Genomic DNA, 14,250 nt, shown 5'->3' with positions numbered 1-14,250 from the left:
ATAATCTACAAGAGATCATAATCATAGCCTACACCAAGTACTAACACGGATGCACACACTGTCACCATTACACCGTGCAGGAGGAATAAAACTACTTTAATAACATCACTAGAGTAGCACATAGATAAATTGTGATACAAAACACATTGCAATCATAAAGGGATATAAATAAGCACTTCACTATGCCATTCATAACAGTGAATAAGTATTCTGTGAAATATAGCCTAAGAGACCCACACGGTGCACACACTGTCACCTTTACACACGTGGGACAAGGAGTCTCCGGAGATCACATAAGTAAAACCCACTTGACTAGCATAATGACATCTAGATTACAAGCATCATCATATGAATCTCAATCATGTAAGGCAGCTCATGAGATTATTGTATTGAAGCACATAGGAGAGAGATTAACCACATAGCTACCGGTACAGCCCCGAGCCTCGATGGAGAACTACTCCCTCCTCATGGGAGACAGCAGCGTTGATGAAGATGGCGGTGGTGTTGATGGAGAAGCCTTCCGGGGGCACTTCCCCGTCCCGGCGGCGTGCCGGAACAGAGACTCCTGTCCCCAGATCTTGGCTTCGCGATGGCGGCGGCTCTGGAAGGTTTCTCGTACCGTGGCTTTTCCGTCTCGAGGTTTTAGGTCGAGGGGCTTTATATAGGCGAAGAGGCGGAGTCGGAGGGGCGACGAGGCGGTGACACATTAGGGGGGCGCGGCCAGGGCCCAGGCCGCGCCGCCCTATCATCTGGGGCCCACAGGGCCCCCCTCTGGCAACTCTCGGGTGTTCTAGAAGCTTCGTGGAAAAATAGGATGCTGGGCCTTGATTTCGTCCGATTCCGAGAATATTTCCTTACTAGGATTTCTGGAACCAAAAACAGCAGAAAACAGCAACTGGCACTTCGGCATCTCGTCAATAGGTTAGTTCCGAAAAATGCATAAATATGACATATAATGTTTACAAAACATGTAGATATCATCAATAATGTGGCATGGAACATAAGAAATTATCGATACGTCGTAGACGTATCAGCATCCCCAAGCTTAGTTCCTGCTCGTCCCAAGCAGGTAAACGATAACAAAGATAATTTCTGGAGTGACATGCCATCATAAACTTGGTCATATTGTAAACATATGTAATGAATGCAGCGATCAAAACAATGTATATGACATGAGTAAACAAGTGAATCATACAGCAAAGACTTTTCATGAATAGTACTTAAAGACAAGCATCAATAAGTCTTGCATAAGAGTTAACTCATAAAGCAATAATTCATAGTAAAGCATTGAAGCAACACAATGGAAGATTAAGTTTCAGCGGTTGCTTTCAACTTGTAACAAGTATATCTCATGGATAGTTGTCAACATAGAGTAATATAACAAATGCAATATGCAAGTATGTAGGAATCAATGCACAGTTCACACAAGTGTTTGCTTCTTGAGATGGAGAGAAATAGGTGAACTGACTCAACATAAAAGTAAAAGAATGGTCCTTCAAAGAGGAAAGCATAGATTGCTATATTTGTGCTAGAGCTTTGATTTTGAAAACAAGAAACAATTTTGTCAATGGTAGTAATAAAGCATATGTATCATGTAAATTATATCCTACAAGTTGCAAGCCTCATGCATAGTATACTAATAGTGCCTGCACCTTGTCCTAATTAGCTTGGATTACCGGGATTATCGCAATGCACATGTTTTAACCAAGTGTCACAAAGGGGTACCTCTATGCCGCCTGTACAAAGGTCTAAGGAGAAAGCTCGCATTGGATTTCTCGCTATTGATTATTCTCAACTTAGACATCCATACCGGGACAACATAGACAACAGATAATGGACTCCTCTTTTATGAATAAGCATGTAGCAACAATTAATTTTCACATATGAGATTGAGGATATATGTCCAAAACTGAAACTTCCACCATGGATCATGGCTTTAGTTAGCGGCCCAATGTTCTTCTCTAACAATATGCATGCTCCAACCATAAGGTGGTAGATCGCTCTTACTTCAGACAAGACGAACATGCATAGCAACTCACATGATATTCAACAAAGAGTAGTTGATGGCGTCCCCAGGAACATGGTTATCGCACAACGAGCAACTTAATAAGAGATAAAGTGCATAAGTACATATTCAATACCACAATAGTTTTTAAGCTATTTGTCCCATGAGCTATATATTGTAAAGGTGAAGAATGGAAATTTAAAGGTAGCACTCAAGCAATTTACTTTGGAATGGCGGAGAAATACCATGTAGTAGGTAGGTATGGTGGACACAATTGGCATAGTGGTTGGCTCAAGTATTTTGGATGCATGAGAAGTATTCCCTCTCGATACAAGGTTTCGGCTAGCAAGGTTATTTGAAACAAACACAAGGATGAACCGGTGCAGCAAAACTCACATAAAAGACATATTGTAAATATTATAAGACTCTACACCGTCGTCCTTGTTGTTCAAAACTCAATACTAGAAATTATCTAGACTTTAGAGAGACCAATTATGCAAACCAAATTTTAGCAAGCTCTATGTATTTCTTCATTAATAGGTGCAAAGTATATGATGCAAGAGCTTAAACATGAGCACAACAATTGCCAAGTATCAAATTGTTCAAGACATTTTAGAATTACTACATGTAGCATTTCCCGATTCCAACCATATAACAATGAACGAAGCAGTTTCAACCTTCGCCATGAACATTAAAAGCTAAGAACACATGTGTTCATATGAACCAGCGGAGCGTGTCTCTCTCCCACACAAGCATGTATTTATTCAGAGAATGAAAATAACAAAAAAAAATAAAAGCACACAGACGCTCCAAGTAAAGTACATAAGATGTGACCGAATAAAAATATAGTTTCAAGAGAAGGAACCTGATAAGTTGTCGATGAAGAAGGGGATGCCTTGGGCATCCCCAAGCTTAGACGCTTGAGTCTTCTTAAAATATGCAGGGGTGAACCACCGGGGCATCCCCAAGCTTAGAGCTTTCACTCTCCTTGATCGTAGTATATCATCCTCCTCTCTTGACCCTTGAAAACTTCCTCCACACCAAACTCGAAACAACTCATTAGAGGGTTAGTGCATAATCAAAAATTCACATGTTCATAGGTGACTCAATCATTCTTAACACTTCTGTACATTGCACAAAGCTACTGGAAGGTAATGGAACAAAGAAATCCATCCAACACAGCGAAAGAGGCAATGCGAAATAAAAGGCAGAATCTGTCAAAACAGAACAGTCCGTAAAGACGAATTTTATTGAGGCACCAGACTTGCTCAGATGAAAATTCCCAAATTGAATGAAAGTTGCGTACATATCTGAGGATCACTCACGTAAATTGGCATAATTTTCTGAGTTACCTACAGAGAATTAGGCCCAGATTCGTGACAGCAAGAAATCTGTTTCTGCGCAGTAATCCAAATCTAGTATGAACCTTACTATCAAAGACTTTACTTGGCACAACAATGCACAAAACTAAGATAAGGAGAGGTTGATTTTGAACAATGATAAACCAACTATATACAAAGAAGCTATGATGGGCCCTGACTCCGTTAAATGGCTAAGTGCCATGAAATCCAAGATAGTATCTATAATCAAGCTTGGAGCTTGGTAAACTTTTTGAAGGAATAAATATTTTTTTAAAGTAAATGGATCTATAAAATTAATAGACTTGGATATAATATCCTTGAAGAAGCTCGACTTGTTAAAAGATTGTTTACGACAAAGTTCAAAGAGTTGACTGCGATAAGATTAGATCTTCAGCAGCGAAGCTTATTGTCTATGCGGATTGTTCTAGTAATCGCTACATATTTCTTTTATGAGATATGTTAGTAGGATGGTAAAATACATTCCTTAACAGAAGTGTGTATTAAAGGTGTATACAAGATAGAGCTGAGAGTTTTGCTAGTCCGTAGAATACTAGAAAGGTATACAACTTCATTGGATGAAGTGAGTATCAGGGAGTTGGAATCTTCACGGGATGAAATAATCAAAGAGTTTTTGATTTCATCAGAAATGATGAAGATGCTTGCATTTGCAAGAAATTAAGTGGGAGCGCCGAGACATATTTATAATACTTTATGTAGATGACATATCGTTGATTATAAATAATGTAATCATGTACTTGATGTGATTAGAAGGTTTTATTGAAAATTAACTTCAATGAAAGGATATGGACTAAAAACATATTTAGCGTCAAGATCTATGAAGATAGATTGAAACACATAATAAGTTTAAAGTCAAAGTACATATAATGAATATTGAAGTAGTTCAATATGAAAACGTTAAGAAGGTGTTCTTTTCCATGTGGAGGTTTAAACAAGACTTGAGTATATTTGACACTCAGTGAGTAAAAACACATGAGTGATTTTAGATCATGAATAATATGTACACAATCAGATGTCATGTGCTCTAAAGAGTTAGGAGCATATACCAGAATGATTCATGTGATGATCATTGGACAACAGTAAGAATATCCCTGAGTGCTTTAGAAGAACCAAGGATATTAGTTTTGTATGGGGAAATGACAAACAAATCGCTGTAAGGTGTTGCACCGATATTAGTTTGGTCACATATAAAAATGAATTTCAAATATCAATTAGGCTAAGTGTTCATTAAAAGGTAGCACAAACGAAGGCAGAGTATGTCATTGTTTTGACAATGACTGAGGATGTTAAGTCAAGAAGTTCTTTGAGAACTTGGTGTAGTTCTGATAGTGTCAGAACTTTGAAGCTATATTGTGTGTAACAATATTAGTGACATATTTCAGACCGTGGAATTAAGGTTCCACCAGAATACCGAACATATACGATTAATGCCGACTCATTTGGAAAATGAGTGATGCGTGAAGACGCAAATGAATTACAAAGTACATACGTTTCTGAGCGTATCAGATTCGTTGACTGAAACCTCTCCCGTGAGCAAAACATGATAAGCACCAAAAGGCCAAGGTGTTATATCTTTACAAATGTAAACTAGATTATTGACTCTAGTGCAAGTGGGAGACTGTTGGAGACATGCCCGAGAGGCAATAATAAAGTAGTTATTGTTATATCTTAGTGTTCATGATAAATGTTTACACCCCATGCTATAATTGTATTAACCGAAAACATTAATACATGTGTGTTGTGTAAAGAACCAGAGTCCCTAGTAAGCCTCTCGTTTAACTAGCTTGTTGATTAATAGATGAGCATGGTTTCCTGATCATGAACATTGCATGTTATTAATAACAAGATCATATCATTACGTGAATGATGTGATGGACACACACCCATAGTAAGCATAGCATGAGATCAAGTCATCAAGTTCAAACTTGCTATAAGCTTTCAAATACATAGTAAGCTAGTCCTTTGACCATGAGATCATGTAAATCACTTATACCGGAAGGGTACTTTGATTACATCAAACGCCACTGCGTAAATGGGTGGTTAGAAAGATGGGATTAAGTATTCGGAAAGTATGAGTTGAGGCATATGGATCAAGAGTGGGATTTGTCCATCCCGATGACGAATAGATATTCTCTGGGCCCTCTTGGTGGAATGACATCCAATTAGCTTGCAAGCATGTGACTGGTTCACAAGGGATATCATATCATGGTACGAGTAAAGAGTACTTGTCGGTAACGAGGTTGAACTAGGTATGGAGATACCGATGATCGAACCTCGGACAAGTAAAGTATCGCGTGACAAAGGGAATCGGTATTGTATGTTAATGGTTCTTTCGATCATGAAGTCATCGTTGAATATGTGGGAGCTATTATGGATCTCCAGGTCCCGCTATTAGTTATTGATCGGAGAGGAGTCTCGATCATGTCCGCATAGTTCTCGAACCGTAGGGTGACACACTTAAGGTTTGATGTCGTTATAAGTAGATATGGAATATGGAATGGAGTTTGAATGTTGTTCGGAGTCTCGGATGGGATCCAGGACATCACGAGGAGTTCCGGAATGGTCCGGAGAATAAGATTAATATATAGGAAGTCACTTTCCAAGTTTGGAAATGATCCGGTGCATTTATGGAAGGCGCTAGAATGTTCTAGAACCTTTCGAAAGAAATCACCATGGAAGGTGGAGTCCCGGATGGACTCCACCAACCCTAGCCGGCCACCCAAAGGGGAAGGTGGAGTCCATGGTGGACTCCACCTCCATGGCCGGCCATAGGGGAAGGAAAGGGAGGAGTCCCACTTCCCCTAGGTTTCACCCATATGGAAGGTTTTGAGTTGGACTCTTATTCGGATTTTGGGCAAACCCTTGGGGGTTCCACCTATATAAAGAGAGGGAGAGGGAGAGGGCTGGCTACACCTTGGCCGCACCACCAAGGGGCACCCAAGTCGGCGCCCCAAGCCCCCCTCTCTCCCAAACCCTAGCTACTCCCTCCTCCTTCTTCTCCCGCAGCGCTTACAGCGAAGCCCTGCCGTAGATCTCCACCACCACCGTCACCACGCCGTCGTGCTGGCGGGATTCCGAGGAGGATCTACTACATCTGCTGCCCGCTGGAACGGGGAGAAGGACATCGTCATCAACACCGAACATGTGACCACCGTCAAGATCTTCTACGCGCTTTCGAAAGCGGCAAGTGATCGACTACATCAACAACGAGATCTAATCTCGTAGGCTTTGGAATCTTCGAGGGTTAGTCTCATGATCTTCATCTCGTTGCTACCATCTACTAAATTAGATCTTGGCTTGTTATTCGTTCTTGCGGTAGGAATTTTTTTGTTTTCTATGCTACGAATCCCTTCAATCTTTGCGTCTCTACCTTTTGATTTTCTGGCCTACTAGTGTGTAACATCCCAACCTTGTGTTTATAAATAAATGAGTGTTCATGAGCATTGCATGCATATAGTTTGAATTTGAGCCAAATTTGCATCTCCATTTTCTATTATGCAAATCCTTCTCTAATTATTTGTCTCAAATTTCTCTCAAGATTTTATAAAATGAGTCACATGGTTTTGTTGTTTTCAATAAAACCCATGTGTGTGTTTATTTTTCTCTGGAAAAATTTGAGTTCAAACAAAATTCAAAACAGATTTGAAATTTGAAAAGAAAAAAAAACTAGAAAAAGAAAAGGGAAAAAAATAGAGAGAGAGCCCCTCTCTTCCCTCTCATGGGCGCAGCCCATCTCCCTCTCTCTTTCTTTTCTCCCTGGCTCGGCCCAACTCGGCCCAGCCGCACCCCACCAGCCCAAGTTTTTCCCCCGAGGGGGGTTTTTGTAAAAATGCCATCGTCTCCCCGCCGACCGAAGCAGGTCGCTGGCAGCACGCCGGCCACCCGATGGCGCCGGCGGCTCCGATCGTCCCCGCCGCCCCCTGGCGGCTATAAAAGCTGGCCGCCGCCCCCAGGAAGCCCTAGCCCATTTCCCCTCTTCCCCGCGCTCTCCTGCGCCCGAAAACCCTAACCCTAGCTGACCTACTGCCGGCCCGTTCGCCGTCGATTCGCCGCCGGCGAGGTTCCCCAGCCGTCGCCGACCCCTCCACGAGCTTCGCGGTGAGCTGCTGCTCCTCCTCGTCCCCTCGGCTCGCCCTCTCTCGCCCTGTAGCGCCGCCGCACCGCACCACCTGCCCCGGCCACCGTCAAGCTTCGTCTCCAGCGAAGCTCCGGCGACCAATCCGAGGCGGCGCCGCCACCAAACGGCCCGCCGCGTCGAGCCGCCCCTTTCCCCCCTGCACGCGCATGCAATCGCGGGCCGAATCGCCCGATTGGAGCAGCACCCGAGCTCCCAGTGAGCAATGGCGCCGCTGATGTCAGCATGACGTCAGCGTGACGTCATTAATCTTTTTTCTATTTTCTATTTTTCTAGTAATTCATTTCTGTATTTTCTTTAAATGGAAAAATATTGACAGGTGGACCCCATCTGTCAGAATTTTAATAATTTATGAAATGTTTAGAAAACAATAAAATTATGACATGTGGGTCCAAATTGTTAAACTTTTATTATTTTTATATAATTTTCAGAAATTGTTTTAAAATGAATTAAACTTGGGAAATTCATAAATAATTCATTTTAAATCAGAAAATTATATATCAAAATGATCAGAAAAACAAATCTTAGTTGTTTATCCATGTTTCATACATCTTTGAACCAATTAAATATGAGCCTTAGTAGAAACCCTAATTTGACCCCTCTCATATGTCGGGGTTCGAAGCCGAACCCCTTTAATTTCCATCGATGCACCTAGGGTTACCCAAACCCCTTTAATATGACATATCATCATGTTGTATGTGCATTGCATTGTACCTTGTCTTGATTGTGCTCTTCCTTTCCGGTGTTTGGTTCTTCATCGATAGGGACCGAACGCGAGCCTGAGATCAACGCCACCGAAGAGCAGCGTCAGAACAACAAGGGACAAGGCAAGCCCTAACCTGGTTCATATATGGTTTCGAAATGCTTTACTTCTGGTTCTTACATATTGCATCCGCTTCAAATATGTTTTATCGGCAGTTGTAGATATCCTCTGTGTGCATAATTCCATCCTTGTAACCTAGAGTTACTGATCCACCGCTCCCAGCAAAACTAGATCTGAGCTTGTTCGCATCGCTAGAGCCGTATATGTGTTATGCTTAGCCATGCTTAGCTGTTGAAGTCTGATCCATCCGGTTGATGAATCAGAGCTACGGATGAACCTAGTTTGACAGGATGACGTGGTAAGATCAGTGATGATGTTAATAAACATGCTAAAGGCTTGGATGGGCCGCCACATGGGGATGTGGTGATTTGACTCATTCTCGCCGATACTAGGACCTGAGTTCTCGCCTTCGGAACCAAGACTGAGCGTACAGCCACACGGGGCCCATGGGAACCCCTTGGCCCGAGCTTACCTAGCTTACCCATGAGTCAATTAGTTTGCGAGTTCCATTTGCCATACGCATGGGGGAAAGGTGGAAAAGGTTTTCAAAGTGCATCATACAGGGCGTGGCTAGGGTGAAGGATGCTGGAGGCATTGAACTGGATCCCCTGCGCATAATGACCGGGACCGCCTCGGAGAGTGGCTACCTACGATGATGGAGCTCCCCAGTTAGTTTGACTCATGGAATAGGTGAAGTAAGGGAAAGGTTTTGGTCGACCACCCTCTGCCAACACACCAAGGAAGTGTGTTAATCTATAGTGGCATTAAGAGTCGGTCGGCGCGTGTGGGTAAAGTTGTACACCCCTGCAGGGTAAATCTTTTCGAAAAGCCGTGTCCACGGTTATGGACGACTTGGTGATGGATTCTGTGATCATAGACAACTTGAACCTAATCGTAAAACTTGATGTTAATGTGTGAATAAGGATCCCTTCTCAGGGTGTCGAGGGGTGATCCTAGGTGATAGGTTCAGGTAATGATGAAGATTCGGTGGACTCAACATGATGATCTTAGAGCTAGAGTTGATATCGCTCTCTTACCTCTTTTTAAAATGGTCTGAATAGACGAGCTTCTGCTCCCTCCTGTTTACAAAGGAAAACTGGCTTTCCGCAAAATAAGCTCCACATAAAGCCTCGCATACCCGCTTTGCTAAAAGGTTGTACTAAGTCTTGCTGAGTCCCTATACTCAGCCTTGCATGCTTTGTTTCAGAAGAAGTTCTTCCATCGGATGGCGGCTTCTACCTTGACATCGACGAGTAGTTTGGAGTTCCTCAGGCGGCAGCCTGAGACTTATGGGCTGGGACGTCGCCTTATGTTATGGCCTCTTAGGCCCTTTGCAGTCTTGTTATCTAGATAACATAATTTGCTTTCCGTTGCTTGTTGAATTGTGGTCAGTGACCTCTGCGTGTAATAAATTTGGATCTTAACTCTGCTAAGAGTTGTAATATATTTGCTTTCAGTCGTAGAGTCACTGTTGTGTTACCGATTCTCACCCTGTAGGCCCTAGAGATCTAGGTTAGGCTTATGCCAGATGTGATATCTGGGTTTGTCTAGCCCTGACCTCCGGGGTCTTGACAGGTTTTGGTATCAGAGCAGGACTGCCTATAGGAAACCCTTTCGACTGGTCGATGTTGAGTCTAGTAGTTGTGAAAACTATTTGAAACCTAAAAGTATTTGCAAAAACATCTGAATAGGATTCTTTTTACTCCTTATCTGGTGTCACTCTAATGCCGAGTCATCTTACCTTGTTTTGATTGAAAAAGGTTTTACCTCTACCCTATTATTTCCAAACGTCTAGGAACTACGGGTTTGGGTTGTTTTCTCCATAAGTACTTCGTACTTGGTTGCTTAACTCAGTGTTCCTAAAGTTACATCAGTTGATCTGAATCTTGCTCCTTCCATTCAGTGAATGTTATCATTCCGTTGAATTTTTTCCAAGGAATCTGTTTCTCATGATCTTTGTCTTTCTCTTCAGGATGGCTGGTCGTGGTCGTGGTCGTAACCGACGTGGACAAAACAATGCTGAACCGGAACTGCCACCACCTCCCACAATGGCGCAGGTTCTTAACAACATTGAGACCAACCGCCTGAGGAATGAACAACTCCTGGAGCATGTAGCTCAAAACACAGAACGTCGTCCCGACAACTGTGTCACACTTGGGGACTTCATCCGTGCACTACCTCCTGTCTTCACCCACCCCAAGGAGCCTCTTGATGCTGATGATTGGCTTCGCACCATCGAGCGCAAGTTCAATGCTCTTCATGTTCCACCAGGTGAACGCGTGAACTTCGCCACCTACCAGTTAGAAGGTGCAGCTGGTTCTTTGTGGGAAGGTTTTCTGGCTCTTCAAGCGCCAGGACATGATGTTACCTGGGAGGAGTTTGTCACAGCTTTCCGTGCAGCCTATATCCCAAAGACTGTCATGGACATCAAAAGGAGGGAATTCCTGGATTTCAGTCAGGGGAAGCTAGATGTGGAGACATATGGACGTGAGTTCACTCAGCTGTCTCGCTATGCACCTCGTGATGTGGTTGATGATGCTGACAAGCAGGATTTGTTCCGCAAGGGACTTAACCCTGAGCTTCGCTATGAGATGCTGCCTTTCACCTTCCAGTCATTCCAAGACCTGCATAACCGTGCTCTTCTGATGGAGAACGGAAGGAAGGATATGGAAAAATCCAAGAAGCGTGAAGAAGGTGATTCTCGTGCGTCTTCCTCTCACAACAAGAAGCACCGAGTCTGGATCCCTTATAGTGCTGTACCTCGTGCTCCCTATGCACCAAGGTCTTCTGGCAATAACTCTAAGCCACCCTCTGGTGGTTCAAGCTATCGTCCTGCCATGGGTACTATTCCTAGTGGTGCCTGCTACTCTTGTGGTCAGCCTGGCCACTACTCAAAGGAGTGCCCTCAGAAGTCTGTTGGTCGTGGATATTCTCAGCCCAAGAAGGATGACAAATATCCCGCCTCTGGTCGTGCTCGTCTGACCCATGTCTCTGCTGATGAGGCTGAAGAGGATCCAAGCGTCCTAATGGGTACGCTCTATATAAACTCAATCCTAGCTACAGTTCTGTTTGATTCCGGAGCATCGCATACATTCATATCTCAAGAGTTTGCAAGAAAGCATGATATACCTTTCGAGACAATGCCCTCCCCTCTAGAGATTACAACTCCTGGTTCTCATTGGCAAACTATCTGGATTACCCCTGAGGTTATAATCAGTATAGGGCCAGTGTGGTTCCCTACCTCTCTCATTGCCCTCAAGTCTACTGACATTGATGTCATCTTGGGCATGGATTGGCTAGTAAAGCATAAGGCTATCATTGATTGCGCAGCTAGGTCTATTGTACTAACCAATCTTTCCGGCAAAAGTGTTCTGTACTGGGCTCCATCCGCAATACCTCCATCGGCAAGGTTTACCCCTGAAGCCGAGTTGTATGCCGTTGAAGCCCTGCCTAAACCAGAAATCTCCGATGTTTGGGTGGTCCGTGACTTTCCAGATGTCTTCCCTGAGGAGTAACCTGGCATGCTACCTGATCGAAGTGTGGACTTTGTCATTGAGTTGGTTCCTGAATCGCTCAAGCTTTCCTGAGACCATATCGTATGCCTCCGGAAGAGCTGGCTGAACTGAAGAAGCAGTTAGAGGAGTTAGAAGAGAAGAACTTCATACAACCCAGTACTTCTTCCTGGGGTTGCCCTGCCCTCTTTGTCAAGAAGAGGGATACCAACATTCCGCGGCCGGTTGTTGATTACCGTCCGCTCAACGCAGTGACAATCAAGAACAAATACCCTCTTCCTATAATCAATGATCTTTTTGATCAGTTGTCCGGTGCCACAGTTTTCTCCAAGATGGATTTGAGATCAGGGTACCATCAAATCAAAATCCGAAAGGAGGACATTCCAAAGACAGCGTTCACAACTCGTTATGGTCTTTACGAGTACACTGTCATGTCCTTTGGCCTTACAAATGCTCCTGCCACTTTTATGCGGCTCATGAACTCTGTTTTCATGGAGTATCTTGATAAGTTCGTCGTGGTCTACATCGACGATATTCTGATCTACTCAAAAACCGAAGATGAACATGATGAACATCTTCGTTTGGTGTTAACCAAACTTCGTGAACACCGTCTCTACGCCAAGTTTTCCAAATGTGAGTTCTGGTTAAAAGAGCTCATCTTCCTTGGTCATGTCATCTCTGAAAAAGGTGTTGCAGTCATTCCAGATAAAGTTTAAGCCGTTCTTGACTGGAAGACACCTAAGTCAGCTAAGGAGATTTGAAGTTTTCTCGGTCTGGCGGGTTATTACCGCTGATTCATTGAAAATTTCTCCAAGATTGCCAAGCCAATGACCGATCTTCTCAAGAAAGATAAGAAGTTCGAATGGTCAGAAAAGGCTGAAGAAAGTTTCCAGGTTTTGAAAACCAAGCTGACTACTGCTCCAGTGCTCGTCCTTCCGGACACAAGCAAAGACTTCGTTGTCTATTGCGATGCCTCTCTCCAAGGGCTCGGATGTGTGTTGATGCAAGGTGGCCATGTGGTGGCCTATGCCTCTCGATAGTTGAAACCACATGAGCTCAATTATCCTACTCATGATCTCGAGCTTGCAGCTGTGATCCATGCTCTTAAGCAATGGCGACCCTACCTTTATGGTAATCGTTGCGAGTTGTACTCGGATCATCAAAGTCTGAAGTATCTTTTCACCCAGCCGGATCTGAATAACAGACAGAGAAGATGGTTGGAAGTCATAAAAGATTATGACTTGGGTCTCAACTATAAACCCGGCAAAGCCAATGTCGTTGCTGACGCGCTAAGTCGGAAGTCCTATTGCAACAATCTGATGGTTAAGCAAGCGCAACCTTCTCTCTATTAGGAACTTGCAAAACTCAACCTTGAGATTGTTCCTAGTGGATTCCTTGCTAATCTAGAGGTGAAGCCCTCTCTTGAAGACCAGATCAATAAGGCTCAAAAGCAAGATTCTGGCATTATCGAGATCAAGAAGAACATTGCTAGCGGAGTTGCTAAATGTTTCTCCATTGATGATCAAGGTACCGTTTATTTCGGTAAGCGTCTAGTCGTGCCAGATAAACAGGATATCAAAGAGCTAATCCTTAAAGAAGCTCATGAATCACCACTCTCCATCCATCCTGGTAGTACCAAGATGTATCGGGATCTTCGCCAAAGATTCTGGTGGTCCGGGATGAAGCAAGAGATCGCTAAGTTTGTTGCTGAATGCGACGTTTGTCGTCGCGTAAAGGCTGAACATCAAAGACCTGCTGGCACTCTCCAACCTCTATCAATTCCAGAGTGAAAATGGGATGAAATTGGCATGGACTTCATTACCGGTCTCCCCAAGACCAAAAATGGAAGAGATGCTATATGGGTAGTCATTGACCGTCTATCCAAGGTTGCTCATTTCCTTCCTATCCGAGAAGACATAAAAGCTAGTCAACTAGCAGATCTGTATATCTCACGGATAGTCGCTCTTCATGGTGTTCCTAAGAAGATCGTCTCTGATCGTGGAAGTATTTTCACCTCAAAGTTCTGGTCTAGCTTTCAACAAGCTATGGGAACTCGTCTTTCCTTCAGCACCGCCTATCATCCTCAAACCGGTGGTCAAACCGAAAGAGTGAATCAAATTCTTGAAGACATGCTCAGGGCCTTTGTTATATCCTTCGGTAAAGATTGGGAAAAGTGCCTTCCATTTGCTAAGTTCACTTATAACAACAACTTCCAATCTAGCCTGGGCATGGCACCTTTTGAAGCTTTGTATGGCAGAAGGTGTAGAACTCCTTTGAACTGGTCCGAAACTGGAGAAAGAAAGTTCTTTGGACCAGATATAATCAACGAAGTAGAAGATCAAGTTCGCATCATTCGCGAGCGTCTGAAAACTGCTCAGTCACGTCAAAAGAGCTAC

This window comes from Lolium perenne, chromosome 2 (assembly GCF_019359855.2).
Source record: "Lolium perenne isolate Kyuss_39 chromosome 2, Kyuss_2.0, whole genome shotgun sequence".
NCBI classification, from domain to species: domain Eukaryota; kingdom Viridiplantae; phylum Streptophyta; class Magnoliopsida; order Poales; family Poaceae; genus Lolium; species Lolium perenne.
Note: the sequence above shows the minus strand (reverse complement) of the source record.